The following is a 17,796-nucleotide window of genomic DNA, read 5'->3' on the forward strand; positions in this document are numbered from 1 at the left end:
AAAAATAAAATGAAGTCCTATCTCTACCACTTATTAGAGATACAAACTTGGACAAAGTTACTTAATTTCTTGAATCCTCAATTGTGTCATTTGGAAAAGGGTGATAACAATGGTTAACTAACAGAGACAAACCTTTTCTATTAAGAACCCCTTCAGATGAAGGGACACCTCAGGTCGTGATCCCAGGGTTCTGGGATGGAGTCCTGCAACGGGCTCCCTGGTCAGTGGAGAGCCTGCTTCTCCCTCTGCCTCTGCCTGCTGCTCCCGCTGCTTATGCTCTCTCTCTGACAAATAAATAAATAAAATTTTAGGAAAAAAAGAAAAAGAACCCTTTCAGATGTTTCATCTAAAATACTGCAATAACTCAAGGCTCATGCCTCATTCAAGACCTGGGTTCTTACCTTTCCTCTTATCCACATACTTATGCTTCCCACCTTGAATTCCTTCCCACCTTGAATTCCTCCTGAGCTCCTCCTATACAAAAATACTAAAATGGGGCGCCTGGGTGGCTCAGTGGGTTAAAGCCTCTGCCTTCGGCTCAGGTCTTGATCCCAGGGTCCTGGGATTGAGCCCCACATCGGGCTCTCTGCTCAGCGTGGAGCCTGCTTCCTCCTCTCTCTCTCTCTCTGCCTGCCTCTCTGCCTACTTGTGATCTTTGTCTGTCAGATAAATAAATCTTAAAAAAAATACTAAAATGGGATTTCAGTACAACTTTGGATTTTTTTTATTATATGGTTTTTTTTATGACATGGAGCAAATCCAGTTCTAGAATCACACTAGGAAAAGCCACTTACCAGCCCGGAGTCAGCAGCAAGGGCGTGACTTGTGGGTATACATGACAGTTATTCAGTGAAAACTTTTAAGTTTTTGTTATCTCACAAATGAAGCATGGCAGCTGTGGCTATTCTTCCTGTGCTAGAAATAGGGAAGCCGAAGACAGAGGTGTGCCTTGTCTAAGCTCCCACGGGTCAAGCTTGGGGGTCTCCAGAATCCCAGTTTGGGATGCTGACTCTTCTCTCCATGGTGCCTGGCCTTGAAACTCCCTGGGCATCGTGGCCTCCCCCTAACTCCCTCAGGCCATCCCTTGCCCTGGCGGAGGAACACCGCCAAGTCGTGCTTTTGTAGAGGAGGAGAGGCTATGATCTATCTGTTCAGGCACTCCTCCATTCATCCTGACTTTTTTGCTATTTGACAGAGTCAGAAAGTAGGGCAAGTCCAAAGTGTCACTGGCTTCTTGAGCCTCTGGGATTCCCTTGTCGGCTCCGGAATAGAGGGATCCCAGAAAGTCTGAAGGTTTTCTGCCATTTGCCTGCAACTGGGTTGATGCCATGGGTCTCTTCCAGGTCCCCCAGATGCTTAGCGTGCATCCAACTTATACTGAAAAGGATCCAGCGGGTTCCCAGTCTGGTCCACACCCATAATTCCCGGAGCTGAGTGACTCAGGGTTTTAGAAGATACCTCTGTGCTAACTCACACCTCCTCCCTACCCCCCGCCATGAGGAAAGGGTGTTGTACACTAACGGTTGTGTCACCTGTGGGCTGGGAACACATTCTAGGCCTGTCCACCCCAGCTTTCACTTAAATCCTGGGGTTCACTATGCAGAGTATAGTGACATGGCCACAATCCATGAAGACTCCTTAGTGGGTCCTGATGACCTTGACCACCTTCTCTCCTTAGCCAGTTTCAAATGTATTAACTAAAGGAGAGAAGAAGTGTAGATGGTCTATATGGAATTTGGGGTAAAGAAGGGTATCTACACAGCCTGGAGGCCGACCAGCAGGAGACTGTGGACTTGGCTCTCGGTCACACACTGAGGGTGCGTGCACACAGCTACCCTCCGTCAAGGGTCTTCCTGGTGTCAGTCCCTTGTGCTTGGAGACTGTTGAGCTCTGGACCTTTAAGCTGAGTAGCTGAGTTCGGTTCCAGTCCACCAAGGACACAGCCCCCGAATGTGGAACAGCCTCCCCTGGGAAGTGATTTAACACCAAGGAAGCTTCTGAAGCCCTGAGTCCAAAGTCCCCTCAACACCTCAGCCACAGGCCCCTCAGAAGACGAGTTTCTAGCTTCAGCTGAGTGCAGAGGACGGACCCCGAGTCCAGGAGGGTGACCCAAATGTGAGGCGGACCCTCCATGCAGAGACACACTGACATTAGCAGACATTCCCTGCTGGACCTTCTCGAGTGAATGAGCAAATGCTGAGTGTGGGCAGAACCCTGGCCATTTGATGATTTCCAAAGTTACCATTATCTACATATTTATATATGCGTTTATATAGAATTTATATATACATTTTGCATGTAGTGAGGTAGATACTTCAGGGCACAAGGTTTGGAAACAAGACACAGCTTTTATTTTATTTTATTATTTATTTATTTAAAGATTTTACCTATTTATTCAACAGAGAGACACACAGTGAGGGGGCAATACAAGCAGGGAGAGAGGCAGAGGAAGAAGTAGGCTTCCCGCTGAGCAGGGACCCTGGGATCATGACCTGAGCCAAAGGCAGACGTTTAACCACTGGGTCACCAAGGGGCCCCAAGACACAGCTTTTAAGCAGCTTCTCATCTTTCATGTATATGTGCTGACCTTTGGCTCACAATATGTTTATCTATTTTTATGATATCAGTAAACTACAAGTTAATGTAAATGTCCACTTACAGGAGAATGATTAGGTAAATTGTTATGCAATGGGATAATCCCCAGCCGTTAAACATCAGACTAATGACATAGAGAAGTACTTACGATATCTTGCTAAGTAAAAAAAAAAAAAAAAAGACTAAAATACTGCATGAACTGAATTTTGAACCCCTGCCCACACAAAACCAACAAAAAGCAATGTATAATATATGTACACTTTGGTATACTGAAAAATACTAACAATATATACCAAGATTTATGCAGTTATCTTTCCTTTCATGTTTTTCTACAGTGGTTATATATTAATCTTACAATTAAAAAATGTTATTGCTTTTTAAGAAGGACGCTTAGAGATCGTTTATTTTGGAAGCTTCGGGGAAAGACTCTGGTCCTTCTACCGACATACACACACTGTGAAGTCAAGTGCAGATGATGTGAGTCGAGTCCAGGGGACGCGGGCCAAGGGCTGCCGGTCACGGCTGCACCCTTCCCCTGCATATCCCTGAGCTGATCAGTCCCCAGCTCCACCAGTAAAGTCAAACCACACGCTTTGTTCATAAGGGCAGCATCACTCCCATTATTAACCTGCGCTGCGGAGCCCACAGGCCTGGAGGGGCTCCTTCTCTGCTTTGCTGCCCCTCTGTGCCTGGAGTCTGCCCACACTCAGGGATGACTAGGCAGTCCTTCCTCCTTTTTTCTTTTTAATTTAAATTTTAATATTTTTTTTTTTTTTTTTAGAGAGAGAGATTGAGAGCAGGCACAAGCCGGGGAGGGGCAGAGGGAGAGGGAGATAGGGAATCTCAAGCATGCTCCATTGGTCAGCCCACAGCCTGACGTGGGGCCTAATCCCACAGTCTTGAGTTCGTGACCCTAAGATCACAGCCCAGAGATCACGAACCTGAGCTCAATCAAGAGTTGGATGCCTAACCGACCGAGCCACCCAGGCACCCCTCCTTTCAGGCCGTCCTATTCATCGGTAGCTGAAAGCGGAGCGTTGGTAGAACACGTGCATAGCAAGATGGGAAATAAAACAACGGCATTCGTTTTTTCCAGTGTCTCCACCGCTCAGTAAGAAGAAAGTACACAGGCCTATACAAGCTATGAGATACAAACTGCATAACGTTAATGATTCTACATGAGTTAAATGCTCTATATTTGCATGTAAAACGGGTATTGCACAATATAGAGATGAAGGGTACAATTCATGCTAATAATCTAAAATGTTCATTGTTCTTTATTTGCAATGCTCTATAGCAAATAAAAAACCCCATGGCAAACAGAGACCGTGGATGAAATGAACAAGATTTATGTTTTAGTACTTTCTTTTCCTTTTTCTTTTTATTAACATATAATGTATTATTTGTTTCAGGGGTGTTTTTTTTACTTTCAAAAGCACTTTTTTCCTGCTTTTTACCTAAGGGATGCCACGTCTTCATTTTGCACTGGGGCCCATGAATTATGTAACTGGCCCTGGCAGGCAATCTATGTCCATGCTGCAGGTTTAAAAAATGTGTCTGTGTCACCATCGTTGGACTACAGGGGAATATTGGGAGCCCCCCTCACCTCCTCCCACCCGAGAAAGAAATGCCTGGACCAGGGGACAGCAAAGACGCAGTGGGCCGCATTGTCAGAGGGAGACTTAGGGGGGCAAACAGCCACCCACTTTGCTCATCTTTCCTTTCCTCAAGAACTGAAAAGTCTAGAGGGCTGAGATGAAAGTGCTGTTTGACCACAGCCAGGTTTTCACTAAGACTCCAGATCTGCCTGTAGTCTGCAAAAAACCTGGCGCCTCCTAGCTCATGTGAAGACAAGGTGGGGGCCTGTGGCCAAAGACCACATCAGGGATATAATTTTCCTCTCTGTGTATGTGTATTATGCGTGTCTACGAATCTTCGTAGTGGAGGCTCAAAGATTTGAAGTTCTTGATTGCGACCCTCAAACCAGCCCCTCAAGCTCTCAGAGTCCATCTCCCTCGGGAGTCTGTGTGCTGGGGCTGCAGGGAGTGCAGGGAGGATGGAGGAAAGGGTGAGCAGCTCTGGGAGGCAGCGCTGGGAGGACGGACCTGCCAGGGAGAGCACCCCTCCCCACGCCCTCCAGGCAGCAGGGCCTGTGGGGACGTGAGGAGCTCTACTGCTAACGAGTGAGGACAGGGGAATCAATCACCACAGCCAGCTGGGTGACAGCACCACAGGCCTCCTGTCAACAGGCTGGCCGCTCTCCTACCTGGGCCAGGCAGCAGGGAGTCTGGAGGGCCCTAAGCCGGGCAGATGTGTGCCCAGGCAGGCCCTTCCCAAGGCTGCAACGGCTCCTGGGGGTTTGAGCACACTTTGGGTTTGTTTCAGCTGATTTGCCCAAGTCCAAAGAATCAACCAGAGTCAGCAAACCCTTACAAAAGACTGAGCTCCTCCAAGAGAAAGGAGCTTGTTAGAAATGCAGCATCTTGGCTTCATTCCAACAAGACCTTGTAGGTTTATCTTTCTATGGCTCCATTTTGGGGGGGACAATGGGCAATCAAGGAATGTTAGGAACATTCATTCATTCATTCTGTGTTTATTGTCTACCTATTCTGTAAAAGAAGAGGCTGTTCCAGGAGATGAGACAGACTGAGGAAAGAAAACCCAGGGCACCTGTGAGTTGTGGAAAAGTTGAACCAGCGTTTAAGAAAATGAACAGTACAAATAATTAGAAAGGATAAGGAGTTCTGGAGTTTGCACTCTATTTTAATTTCTTGAGCAAATGAGAACCATGAAAAGTTTTTGGTTGCCGTCGTTGCTTTTGAGGTGTGATGTACATGTGGCAAAATTCATCCTTTTCTGCATTCTGGTGTTTGTAAATGCATATGGTCATGTATTAAAACCGTGAGCAAGCTCCAGAACATTCCTATCATGCCACAGAATTTTCTTGTCTCTTTGCAGGAAACCATTCCTCCACACTAGCCCCTTATCACCACCGACCTGTTGACTGTCTTTCTAGTTTTATTTTCCAGAGTGTCCTGCCCATGGAATCATATAGCAAGCAGCTTCTTGAGTTTAACTTTCCTCACTTAGCACACCACATCCGAGATTCACCCAGGTCTTTGTAGGTCAATAGTCCGTTCCCACTATTCTATGGTGTGGACGTGTCACAGTGGATTCATCCATTCATCAGTAAGGACTTTTGGGTTATTTCTGGGTTTGGGTGATGGTGAATAGACTCCCTAATGACAGTCATGCACGGGTTTTTGTGCGAATGTAAATTTTCAAATCCCTTGAGCAAATATCTAAGCGTGTAAGAGAAGGATTGCTTTGTCTGACTGGTGTTTATAAGTGTGTATTTGACTTTATTTAAAGGAAAACCTTTTAAAGATTTTATTTATTTATTTGACAGACAGAGATCACAAGTAGGCAGACAGGCAGGCAGGGTACGGGAGAAGCAGGCTCCCCGTCGATGCGGGGCTCGATCCCATGACCTGGGACCATGACCCGAGCCGAAGGCAGAGGCATCCATGGGCACAGGGGCTTTAACCCACTGAGCCACCCAGGCGCCCCAAAAGAAAACCTTTCATACACCTTCCAAAGCAACTGTGCTATTTTGCATCCTCCCCAGTGGAGTATGGAAATTCCAGTTATTTCGCATCCTCACCAGCACTTGGTATTGTACTTTTATTCTTAACTCTTCTAACACGTGTGTAATAGGTGTACAGTCGGTCACGGTTTTAAACCACAGTTCCGCAATGACTAATGCCGTTGAGCATCTTTTCTGGGGTTCAGCCGCCGTTCGTGTATGTGTTCGGGGGGCAGATCTATTCAAGTCCGTTCGAGGGACAAGATCATAGTTTTGCATGAGGCAAGTCATCCTGGCAGCAGGGCACAGCCTTGCCACTGGCCGTGCTGAAGCAGGACCTCGACTTCGTTCCAACATGATCTCCAGGTGTCTCGTTCTCGTGTTAAACTCTGAGGGGCACCTGGGTGGCTCAGTGGATTAAGCCGCTGCCTTCAGCTCAGGTCATGATCTCAGGGTCGTGGGATCAAGCCCCGCATCGGGCTCTCTGCTCCGCAGGGAGCCTGCTTCCTCCTCTCTCTCTGCCTGCCTCTCTGCCTACTTGTGATCTCTCTCTCTGTCAAATAAATTAAAAAAAAAAACAACACTTTATAAACTCTGAGAAGAGCTACTATACAGGAATAATTGGAGGAGAGGGATAAAACGTCGGGCTGAATTGTTGCAATACGAAGAAGTCAGGGAGGCTGAGCAGTCAGAAAGCCAAGGAAGTAAGAATCTAGCGCATCTCCTGCTGAGCTGCTCTGGAAACCTGGCTCATAGTTCGAGTTCCTGGTTTCCACGGCTGGTGAAGGCCCATGTGGTAGCGAGGAGGGCCTTCAGAGGAAACCATTCCCGGGAAGGGCGGACACACCCGTTCAGGCCTCCAGTCACGGCCGGCGGGACCAGAGTGTAGAGAGACCTGTTGGTAAGGCTGAGGAGGATGGGATTCTGTTTAATCAATTATGTCAGCCAATGCTGACAGGACCTCTTTGATCAGGCTCTGCCCTCAGATGAAAGTCCATGGTCTAGATGAGGAGACAGACAGACACAACTGCCACTCAGCGTGGATGAATGGCATAGCAGAGATAGCTACACAGCTCTGTGTAGTCTCACCCTCGGCACAACCCTATGAGGCGGGCACTGTTAGGGGCCTCGTTTTATGGGAAAGCATCCATGGGCACAGGGGGATTCAGGAACTCACCCTAGGTCTCACAGCTCGTGCCCACTTTGGTCTGGCTCCAAAGCTTGTGTTCTTAACTAACCATGCACTAATGAGCCAGGGGCTGTCCAAGAGGACCCCAGATGCAGAAACCAGTCTTCCTGGCCCCAGCAGCTCCCAGTCCTTTCCCTGGGCCCAACTTTGCCCGGAGGAACTGAAGATGTTGAACAGATGTCTCAACCAAGGCTTCTAGCTGCCTGTGAAAGGTTCAGTGCAGACTGGAGGCCCTGGGCTTTCCTGTTTGCGGGTGAGCTGCCCCCTTGGTCAAGACGCCATGGTCATCCTCTGTTCCGGCCCCTGAATTTCACTGGTGGTAGAGCTGGACAGTATCAGAAGCTTGGCTCTCCTTCGATCCCACATAACTGAGCATTTCTTCTCTTATCTAAGGAGATAAAGCCAAAGACAGGATTTTGATGATTTTGCACCCTCCCCTGACAGCATAGGGCCCTGTGCCTTGTAAAGGTTTCCCAAAAGCAACTCTGCTGTAGTTTTTAGAAGTAAGCCTGGAGATGTCAGATGGACACGACCCTTGGGATGTCTTTGTAAAGGGCTCATACCCCCTTGACCCATCAGTTGAACTTTGTAAGCTCCTTGAGGGCAAGGACGTATATCCCTTGCTGTTCCTCTCTTGGTGCCTTCCCACTGTGCTGGCCTAAGACAGATGTGCTGACAACCTTAGGATGTTGGAGCTAGGAGGGGCTGTGGTTCATAGGAGTGAGGGACAAACACTATGGAACCAGGCCATTGGGCTGAATCTTGTTCTTGCCACTTATTAGTAGTGTGACCTTAGGCAAGAAACTTAACCTCTCTGGAATTTAGTTTTTCTTGTGTAAGATGGAGATGGCAGTCCCTCCTCCTAGAGTTGTTGTGAGTTTTAAGTGACTTATTACAAGTAAAGTACTTAGAAGAGTAGCCCACAGTAAGTGCAAATAATAAACATAGTGGAAGACGGCAGTCTTTGGAATTAGACCTGGTTTGAGATTTCAGCTCTGTCCCTTATTAGCTATAACCTCCAGCAAAGTACTGAGTCTGAATTTTAGCTTCAAGCTCTGAAAAATGGGGATAAGGCCTTCATCAGTGGATGAGGAGAGGATTAAAAGCAGCCCAGTGCTGGCCCTGTGATGTCCCAGAGTAAGACTGCCATCCTCACTTGGTTTCTTGATTCATTGTCTGCCTCATCTGAGGGTTATCTCGTCAACCTTGTGAGGTGACCTTGGCCCCATCCAGGCTAGAATCATGAAGCAACTGGAGTTGGTGGCAACAGGGCACTTGGGCTATCCAGAGAGAACCTAACACTTCTATGGCAAAGCAGGGAAGACCAGTTCAGTGGGAGGCCTGGAAAAAGATGAGCAAAATAACCCTGCCTCAGAAAGTAAATGCAGAAAATGTGGGAACCTCATGGCTCCAAGGGAGCAGAAAGAAGGTTGGATGGATGCGGGGTCTCCCCCTTGCCGTAGGTACCCAGTACCTCTGTGCATCTTGGCCCTTGGCAATCTGCTGGGAGCCTCATCCTGTCACACGACATCAAATCAATGCCTGTTTGTGTATTTCGGCTCCGTACAGACAAGTCTGTGCCCTTTGCAAAGCTTATGGACAAAATGAGAGTAGTTCTAGGAAAGTGGGGTCAGAAATAAGGACGAGGAGATAAGAAAAAACATCTGCCAAAGATCAGTGGAGAAATCTTGACTCTTGGTGTAAATATCACCCAGGGTGGCCAAGGACACAGTCTTCTGGGTTTCTGTGCAGTTGGCCATGGGTGGAAGGTCTGATGAAGCTTTTATCACCTTCGTCTTCTGATGCACCACCATCGTGGCCATAGCAAGGGGGGGGGCCCTTCACCCTCCCAGGTACAGTCTTTGGAAGCCCCTGAAGGGGGAGCGCATGGAGCTCGGGGGATGGGAGCTGACTCCAGGGGGTGGGTTGGGCGGGATCCTAGAGGGCCTTGACTGCAGAGCCAAGGATCCTGGCTTGTGCACTGAGGTCAACAGTTAGCCGGTGAGGGGTTTTAAACAGGGAAGCTGAATGATTTGATGGGTGTTTTAGAAACTCTTTCACAGCTGTGTGGAGGATGAGCTCCTGGAGAAGATAAAACATCGGCTTATTTTTTTCTTAAAGATGCTATATATTTTTAAGCAAAGCCTAAATCATCAAATTTGCTTTTCTCTGTGTATTTTTCATTTGTATATGTGCTGCCGAAGCGAGCACTGTGTATTTTTCATTTGATCTCTTTAAAAGGTTATGGGAAACTTTTATTATCTTCAGCCTTTGCTGAGGCCTTAATTTGTCCTCTCCCCACCTTGTGAAACAGAGAGAAATAAAACAACCTTCCCCAACTTGTGTGGTGGATTTTAGCACAACCAGGAAGGGTTTCACAGAGCCCGGATTCTCAGAATTGTGCCCTAAGGAGATCCTGTGGCCATCCACCCACACAACCAGGTTCACACTTACCTCCTAAAAAGTCACTGTGGGCTTAGAGCACACCCAAGATTTGGAAACTTGGCTCAAAGTTCAAGTCCCACTTTAGACATTTGCAGATCACTGCCTCAGTTTCCTTCTGTGTCACTGGGCTCACACTGTTAATGTTTCTCAGGGAGTTTCCTTTAGTTCCTTCACTATATTATTAAAGTAAACACAGTACCAAAGTTGGCCTTCAGCCCAGTGGGGCTCCTCAGGAAATGTGAGTGGTAAACAAATGTTGAACAGAGAAGTCAAGGCTGAGTGCCTTCTCTTCTAATACTGGCAATAGCTCTTTCCTCATATCATGAAAATTGACCTCAGCCCCATGAGTCTGACAGTCCCCCCACTGCCCTCTGTCTCCAGGATGCCCGACAGGAGAGATCTATATGCAGAAGATGTCGTGAAGCTGCATGTGTCGTGTACCGTGGATTTCACAGAAATGCCTCTGTGGCTTGAAGTGGAACATGGTGTACTGTGTATCACTTAAACTAATGGATCTCAGACTCTATCTGTGCTATTCCCGAAGGTCATAAAAATGCATCGCTGCCCTGGATACAAAAGGCTTCCAAATTGGGCAATGACAAACAGGTACAGTCCTGTCCAGAAGATACTATCCTGTGTAGTCCTTTGCTTCCAGCCCATACCTCATACATCCACCCTTGTGTCCTCAGGGGCAAAAACAAAACAAAACAAAACAAAACAAAACAAAAAAAAACAGGTGAAAACCCTTAGGTCACATAAGTAAACAAAGTCTGAGGTTTTTAAACAGGATGTTGTTGGACTCAAATTGGACTTCGGGCTAAAGGGAATGTGAACAGTGCCTTTAACTACAGCCTGAGGCTTCCAAAGAAAAATACAGCAGGCTTGAAAGGACTCAAGCTTCAGGCAGGTTAGGACGTTTCCAAAAAAAAAGAAAAAAAATAGAAATCTGTCCTTTTTGAGCAAGAACTGGTAAGATATTCCCAGTTCACTTGATAAAAGCATGTTTAAACCTATCTCAGAGGTAGTATTAAAAATATCCTCACCAGAAAGCAGAGATGGGAATGGGGAAAGGTGGAGGTCACTTGATTTTCCCTCAGAGAACTAAGTGTGGTCCCAACAGGATACAGTAACCCCTGGATCCGAATAAAGCCCCGAGCAACACAGCTGGCTCCAGATTTCACCGGGACGCCATCTGGGCCCTGTTCTTAATGCTCAACATCCTCATTTTCTCTAAATGAAACACTAACCTGGAACAAGACAGAGCTTACAAGAGGACTCATGTTGAGGTCAGGGAGGGGATGGTGAACAGAGACCACAGGTGGCAAAAATCCGGGTGGGAGAAACACCCTCATGTGCGCCTTTCAGAAGTGGGAGGTGTCCCATCCATACTATACTATAAGCCTCTCCTCTATCTTGAAATTTTAAAAACCTCAGAGGCTTTCAGATGTATCAGATGTATTTCTATCGATTTCTATCATCAAGTAATCATTTCATAGCTTCATTTTAATTTTTCTATTTTACCTCAAGCCCCCTTCCCTGGGCCAGATGGGGGCCCCCAAAACACAATCACCATCAGTTATTATCCCAGGGAATTCAAGAAAAGCTTAGAAGGATATCCCTTAGGATCACTTTCTGTAATCAACATTTTACAGCAAGCCTGAATACTTCTTCCTTTTGCCACAAGAAAAAAATTATTCACTGGAGAAATCCTGTTGCTGATGAAACAGAAAAGAGTGCACAGAGTCAAATGTCCCCCATAAATCTTGTGGCTGGAGAAATGAGAACAGCTTCCCTAAAAAGGGATGAAGCCAAAGGGAATTGTGTGACCATGCTGAGTATTTATAAGATTCAAGTTTAGGGTGCACACAATGTCCAGGAGAAAGCCAGCTTGTTAACTTTGTTTTTAAATGTATTTGAAAAAGTCAAATAAAGCAAAACGAAAAATTTATAAAGGGCTAGAAGAGTGGTTTTTTTTTTTAAAGAATGAATATCTTTGCCTGAATTTCCAAGTTAATAGTTAGAATTCATGATTAAATTGTGAAACTGACATTTGAAAAGTTACATATTAGTTTAAACCAGGCTTGATTGGTACAGTCTTTACCAACTTTCCCACTACATTATAACTATCTGTTGTCCACTCCCCCACCATTTATCATTATATTATAGGCATTTTTTCCATGTATAGTTATACTTTAATTTATACATTAATATTCCCAACCACTAAACGCACAATACATTTATTCTCTTTTTGGTCGCTTCTAATTTCTCACTATCGCAAATATTGCTACAACGAACATTTTAGGGACTTCAGCTTATATTTCTAGAAGTAGAAATAATGGATTAAATAGTATGTGTATCTATATGTATCTGGATATAGTTTGCAAGATTGTTCTCAAGAACATTATACATAGCTATCCAGTCATTGGCAATGAATGAGAAACTTGTTCTCACCAGCTTTGGGTATTAAGATGCAAAATTTGCTCATTAAACAGCAAAATAATCTACCGGTAAGTTTTAAAATTTTTAGGAAGGCAAACATAGCCATCTTTGTCTCTGCTTTCTTAAACTGCTTTTTGCTTAGAAAGTTGTTGCCTTTCCCCCTTCAAAAGCATTGGATTTGCAAATATGGGAGGGCAGGATACTCCACCTGGCTTAAGCCACATCCCAGAAAAACTACATCAAAACATCTGGAAGTGGGTCCTGGGCCCCCCATGATTCCTATGTGCATCCAAGCCTACCATTGGGATAGAAGGTGGGGATCAAAGTCCGCTTTGAAAGGGCCAAAGAAGAATAGGGGTATCGGGGACATAGAGCAACAGTTTCCTTTCATGAAGTTTGATCGAAGGCAAAGAGATAATGAAAGTAGCTTGAAGAAGCAGCAATATCAAAGAAGGAATAGGTGAGGAATAGGTGAGCTGCATAGGTTTGAAGGCAGAGGGAAGGATTCCCTGGAAAAGGAGAGAATGGTGTGAAAAGCTGAGAGAAAGATGAAGAAAGCAGGAAGGAGGGGAAAGCATTGACCCAGAGAAGGGGTCAGCATGGTTAAAGGGAAATCATTCTTGCTGAAAGAGATGTGAAGGAGAGAGTATGGGACAAAATGCTGGGACATTTGAGGTGTGGGAGTTTGCATCAACTGGCCCTGAACTTTGCAGAGGTGTTAGAAACTCTAAAGAGAGGAGTCCGGGCAGTGGAACCACTGTGGACAAACACTGTGGAGAAGGGGAAAGGAGGAAATAATATACCTCCTACCGGTGGCAATTTGGTTAACTCGTCAACAACGCTCCTGATGAAAGTCCCTATTGAGAAGGGACAACAAACCAATGACTAAAATTAGGGTTGAGATTATTAGTTGTCATCCATTCACATTATCCTTGCAAGTTTATGGCCCTGAGTATACATTATACCAGCCAAGTTTCAATTAGAAAAGCCAACTCTGCATGATAAATAATGGGGGTGTTTTTTGTTTTTTTTTTTAAATAGGGGTTAGAACTGAAGCAATAATGGGACCTGGTGGAGAAGTCTTCCGAAGACTGTTGCCTCTGCATTGGGACTGAAGTCACTGCAGGTCAACAGGGCCTGAAAAATGGGATATGCTGTGAGGGCCAAAGTGGAACTCATGAGGACAACTAGTACCCACATTTGGGTCCCTGCCTCCAGCTTTGAGGATGTGGGTGACCCGCAGAAGTTGCTGGTCCCTTTGTCAGAGCTGCACAAATACCCGACCCAGGACCTGAGGTAGAGAGAGCCCCGTTAACAAAGCAGCCCAAAAGAGAAGCCTGAGAACACACATGAGCTGCCAAGGTGCCTGGTGCCTCCCCATACCTTGGAAGCATGGAAATGGTGGCCTCATTTTTGTCTTTCAACTCTCACTGGGAACCAAGAATTGCAGGTGCCAGTGAATTCTGGTAAATTTGGCTTCAGCGTGCTGACACCTTACCACCTCATCACACACACACATACAGTCCATGTTCAGAAGTTTGTTGTTGTTGTTTTTAGACAGAAATATAGAATGGGGGAAGGGCAGTGGGAAAGGGAAAGAGAATCTCCCGCAGACTTCCAGCTGAGCAAGGAGCCAGCCGGACTTAGGGCTGGATCCCAGAACCCTGAAATCCTGACCACAGTTGAAATCAGGAGTCCACGCTAAATGGACTGAACCACCCGGGTGCTCCCAGAAAAGTTTCAAAGCACTCCACAGACTCATGCAGGAATCTGAGACATGAAGTAGACAGCAAGCAACATTTGAGTTTTATAAGAGCAGAAACACCAGCCCAAAGGTTACAGTTTGGACCCAAAGTCACATCTTGGATTTCCACACAAACTGTGACGTTTAAAATTTCGTTTTCTGGTCCTACCCGTGAATGAGAATGGAACCGCCCTCTTTCTGCAGGCCGGGGCCTGAGTGCCAGGCGAACTCCTAAAGCCAGCGTTTCTTGTCATTGCAGCAAGAAGCTTGGGGCCAGAGGCCTCCCCAGCGTTTTCAGAAATGTGACCTGAAGCAAGCTTGTTTTCTTCTCAGCACCCCCTTGGAGCACACCTGGGGGCGCGGGGCGGTGGATCGAAACAGTTGCACAGCTGGCACCTTTGCCAAACACGCCGGATGGGGCAGCTCTGCCATGAACCCGAAGACTGGGCCACGTCCCAGATCTTCATAAAGCTCCTCACATATTTGCCATCCAACTAAGCATGGCTGAAATAACACAATCTCCTTGCTGTAGGTTTGGTAATGCTGCGTCCGCTAGCCTCCCAACACTTTGGCTTCCGTTCCCTTCCGTGGAGGGGACCGGCTGAGGAACCCTCTTGCTCTGAGGGAGGGGAACGTCTGCTCTGGCATGTGCCCAGCCTCGGAAGCAAAGGCAATCAACAGCAAGACGGAAGTCAGCGGGCTCTTTCTTCCCGAAGGTAAGCTCAAGTAGCCATGCCCAGTTCCTCAGAGAGGAGGACGTTGTCATTAGACTCAGACATCATTTAGTTACTACACACATGCAATCAAGCTATGCTGGAGAGCAGAACCCTTTAATAGGACCTGAGCTGTAAGGATTTTGGAAAGTGTTCTTGGAACCATGAAAGTCTGGCTTCCCAGAGCTTTGCTCCATGTCTCTCTTTTCTTTGCTCCTCTTTCTTCTTCCCCCTTCTCTTCTCTGTCCCTCATTCTCATTCCAAAAACACGTAACCAACCACATGTTTCCTGGGCCCAGACCTGGCATGGAAGCTGGGGATCCTGAGGGGAGCCCCAGGACACCGGTTAGTAAGTACAGCATTGCCCTGACTGGCCGGCACAGGTGGAGGTCAGTTGAGTTTAGCCTTGAGAGAGAAAGCGGGAGTTACCTGGTGGTCTCCTTTGTTCTTTAGTTCTCATTTCTCTGCTGAAACGTCCTCTTTTCATACCCTTGTCCACCACTAGACTATCTGAAGAACGGGGAAACCTGGCAACCGATAGTCAATCTTGAAGTCACACTTCCTAAGTGGGTATCTCTGGGCCCCATCTCCTGCGTAAAGAAATCATTCACAAATGCCAAACTCTAACTTCCTGACTCCCCAGAGGCACCCAAAGTAACATTCCAGACACCTAATCACTGGCCCCCTTTTAATTAAGGCCTCTCAGCTGTGTATTGGCTGTTAAAATGTCTGCAATTCTCTTAAAATCCAAGCATATTTGACTTTCAAGCCTCTTTTCTGTTATTCAGAGTTTCCTGGGCTTCTTGTGCTAGATTTTGTTGTTGCTTGGCTTTCTCTCGTGCCCCATCCATACCAAAGCTTCTAAAGTGGCCAGAAACTTAACCATAATTGGGCTTGCCGGTTGGGAATCTAATTTATCATCTACCCACCCCCTGGTATCACACTTGTCCTCCCAACAGAGACGTCTGGTACCTGGCCCAGCTGTAACCCGATTTTGCTAATTGCCAGGGAACCGGAACTTGAGAATGCTGACGTCATAGCACCAGACCTGCAAGAGGACACTGAGTAAAGAGAGAGATAGCTCTGGGACTGAAGGCGGAAGTTAACAAACAGGTAAGCCTTTGAAATTAGCTACCGAGAGAGACGCACTTCCTGCAGCGTCTTTAGGAGCAGAGTGTCATTTATCTGCACTGCCTTCTGGCTGCTGCAGAGAGACAATTTGAGGATCCTGAAGGTTTGCTGTCAGCCTGATCACCAGAATGCTGCGCTTACAGTTACATAGCCAATCAGAGAGGTGTCAGCCAGGTGGGAGGTGTCTCCTGGGAGCTTGTTAGAAATGCCGGATCTCAGCCTCCTTGCCCCATCTACTACGGAAAGGGACCGCATTTTAACAAGATCCCCAGGTGATCTGCATGTGCACATGACCATTTGTTACAGAGTTTTATGGCTCATAAAGCCCTGTCACATACATGAAGTCCTCATCTGAGGAAAGCAGAGGAAACTGCGGGTTTTGAGGTGAGTGACTCATCTAAGGTCTCATAGCTGCAACTAGAAATTTCCTGCCTTCTACTAGCTTGGAGTTCTTTCCGCTGTATCTCTTTGTATCCTGGCAACAATCAAGAAAGAATCACGGTTCACAGGATACTTTTGTTGTGCTCTCACCGCCTGCCAAGCACTGCTCTGAGTGAGCTGTTAATCTCACTAGATTTAGGGGGTGGGACTTATATTTTTCTCCTTTTTCAGCGAGGGAAGTGGTGGAGGACCAGAAGCAACTAGTGTATTCCAGACCTTGTTTGAGTTACCCACCTGAAAGCTGGGTTTTGGATTTCCCAGCAGTGACTCGGGAGCCACAAGGAACAAGAGAATGACACATAAATGGGGACCAAGGGGCGAAGCCCTGGGTAAGTCCCCTCACCATCCTGCACCTAGCCTTCGGGCCAGCCTCAGCTCCGTCGGCCATGGGGCATCTTGGGATAATTTCCAATACAGCTGTCCTGCAAAAATTTCTGAGAATGACTTAAAAACCCTCCTTGCAGCTGCATCACACCCTTCCAAATGGAGCTGGCAAGAGGATACCTTTCAAGAAGGGAAGGTGGTTGAGTCTGGAATATTTCTTACAAACCCCACACCACAGACTGAGTTAGCTGCCAATGAATCAGAAACATATGGTACTCAACAAGCTTCTCTCAGAATGTGCACTGTTTAATAACCTAGGGAATCGCTGTTTCTCAAAACAGTTGGGGTTTGTTAGCAAATCCAGGCCCTCTGAAATCCAGTTTGAGATGCACTGTCAAACACGCCACACTCTCCAGGGCCAGATTAATGCATCTTTGCTTTATCCACAGGAGATTATTTTCCAATAGTACCATTTGGTGATTGTGACTCAGAATGGGGTCTGATTAGGCCCAAGGTTTAAAAGACACCTGACCAATTATGCTGAGTAAATGCAGCTTAAAATAAATCACAAGCACGGCTTTAGTCATGGTGCAAAAGAACACAAACTTGCTGCTTCTATTTTCAGAAAATTAATGAACGATTTCAGTTATGGCAAAACAACCCTGCAGACAAGGGTCAGTTTGCTCTTTTAATCAAGAAGCTTTGCCAAATATTTACCAAAATAGGGCAGACTCCTTGTAAAAGTATAAATAGTTTTGTTTCTTATTTAAAATAAAAAGGTCCCTAGCACCTTATATGGTCTGATCCTTTGATGGCACTCAAGTGTTTTTATAGTAGGATTTCCATTGTGGTCTCTCTGAAGGAAAAAAGAAACAAGATTGCAGCACAAGGTCAGAGAAAAATGATGCTTCACATAAAAATCTGATAGGAAACTCTGCAGAGTAAACTGTGAGTAATGTTGTCTTGAGAGGAAAAAGCATGTGGTAATGCACTCAGACTCAGTGAAGGCCAAGGTTTCTTTAGCAGACTCTGTTGGTTGCTTACTCAAGATCTGTCCCTCCTTCTTCCCTCCTTCCTGATGTGACTTTGCTCAGTTATCTCTCTCTCTCCTCAACGCTATTCAGGGGATAGTCTCCATAGGTGGATTCTGTTTAGACCAATCACAGGAGTCCTCTAGAAACAGGCATCT

Source organism: Meles meles, chromosome 1, assembly GCF_922984935.1.
Source record: "Meles meles chromosome 1, mMelMel3.1 paternal haplotype, whole genome shotgun sequence".
Classification (NCBI taxonomy): domain Eukaryota; kingdom Metazoa; phylum Chordata; class Mammalia; order Carnivora; family Mustelidae; genus Meles; species Meles meles.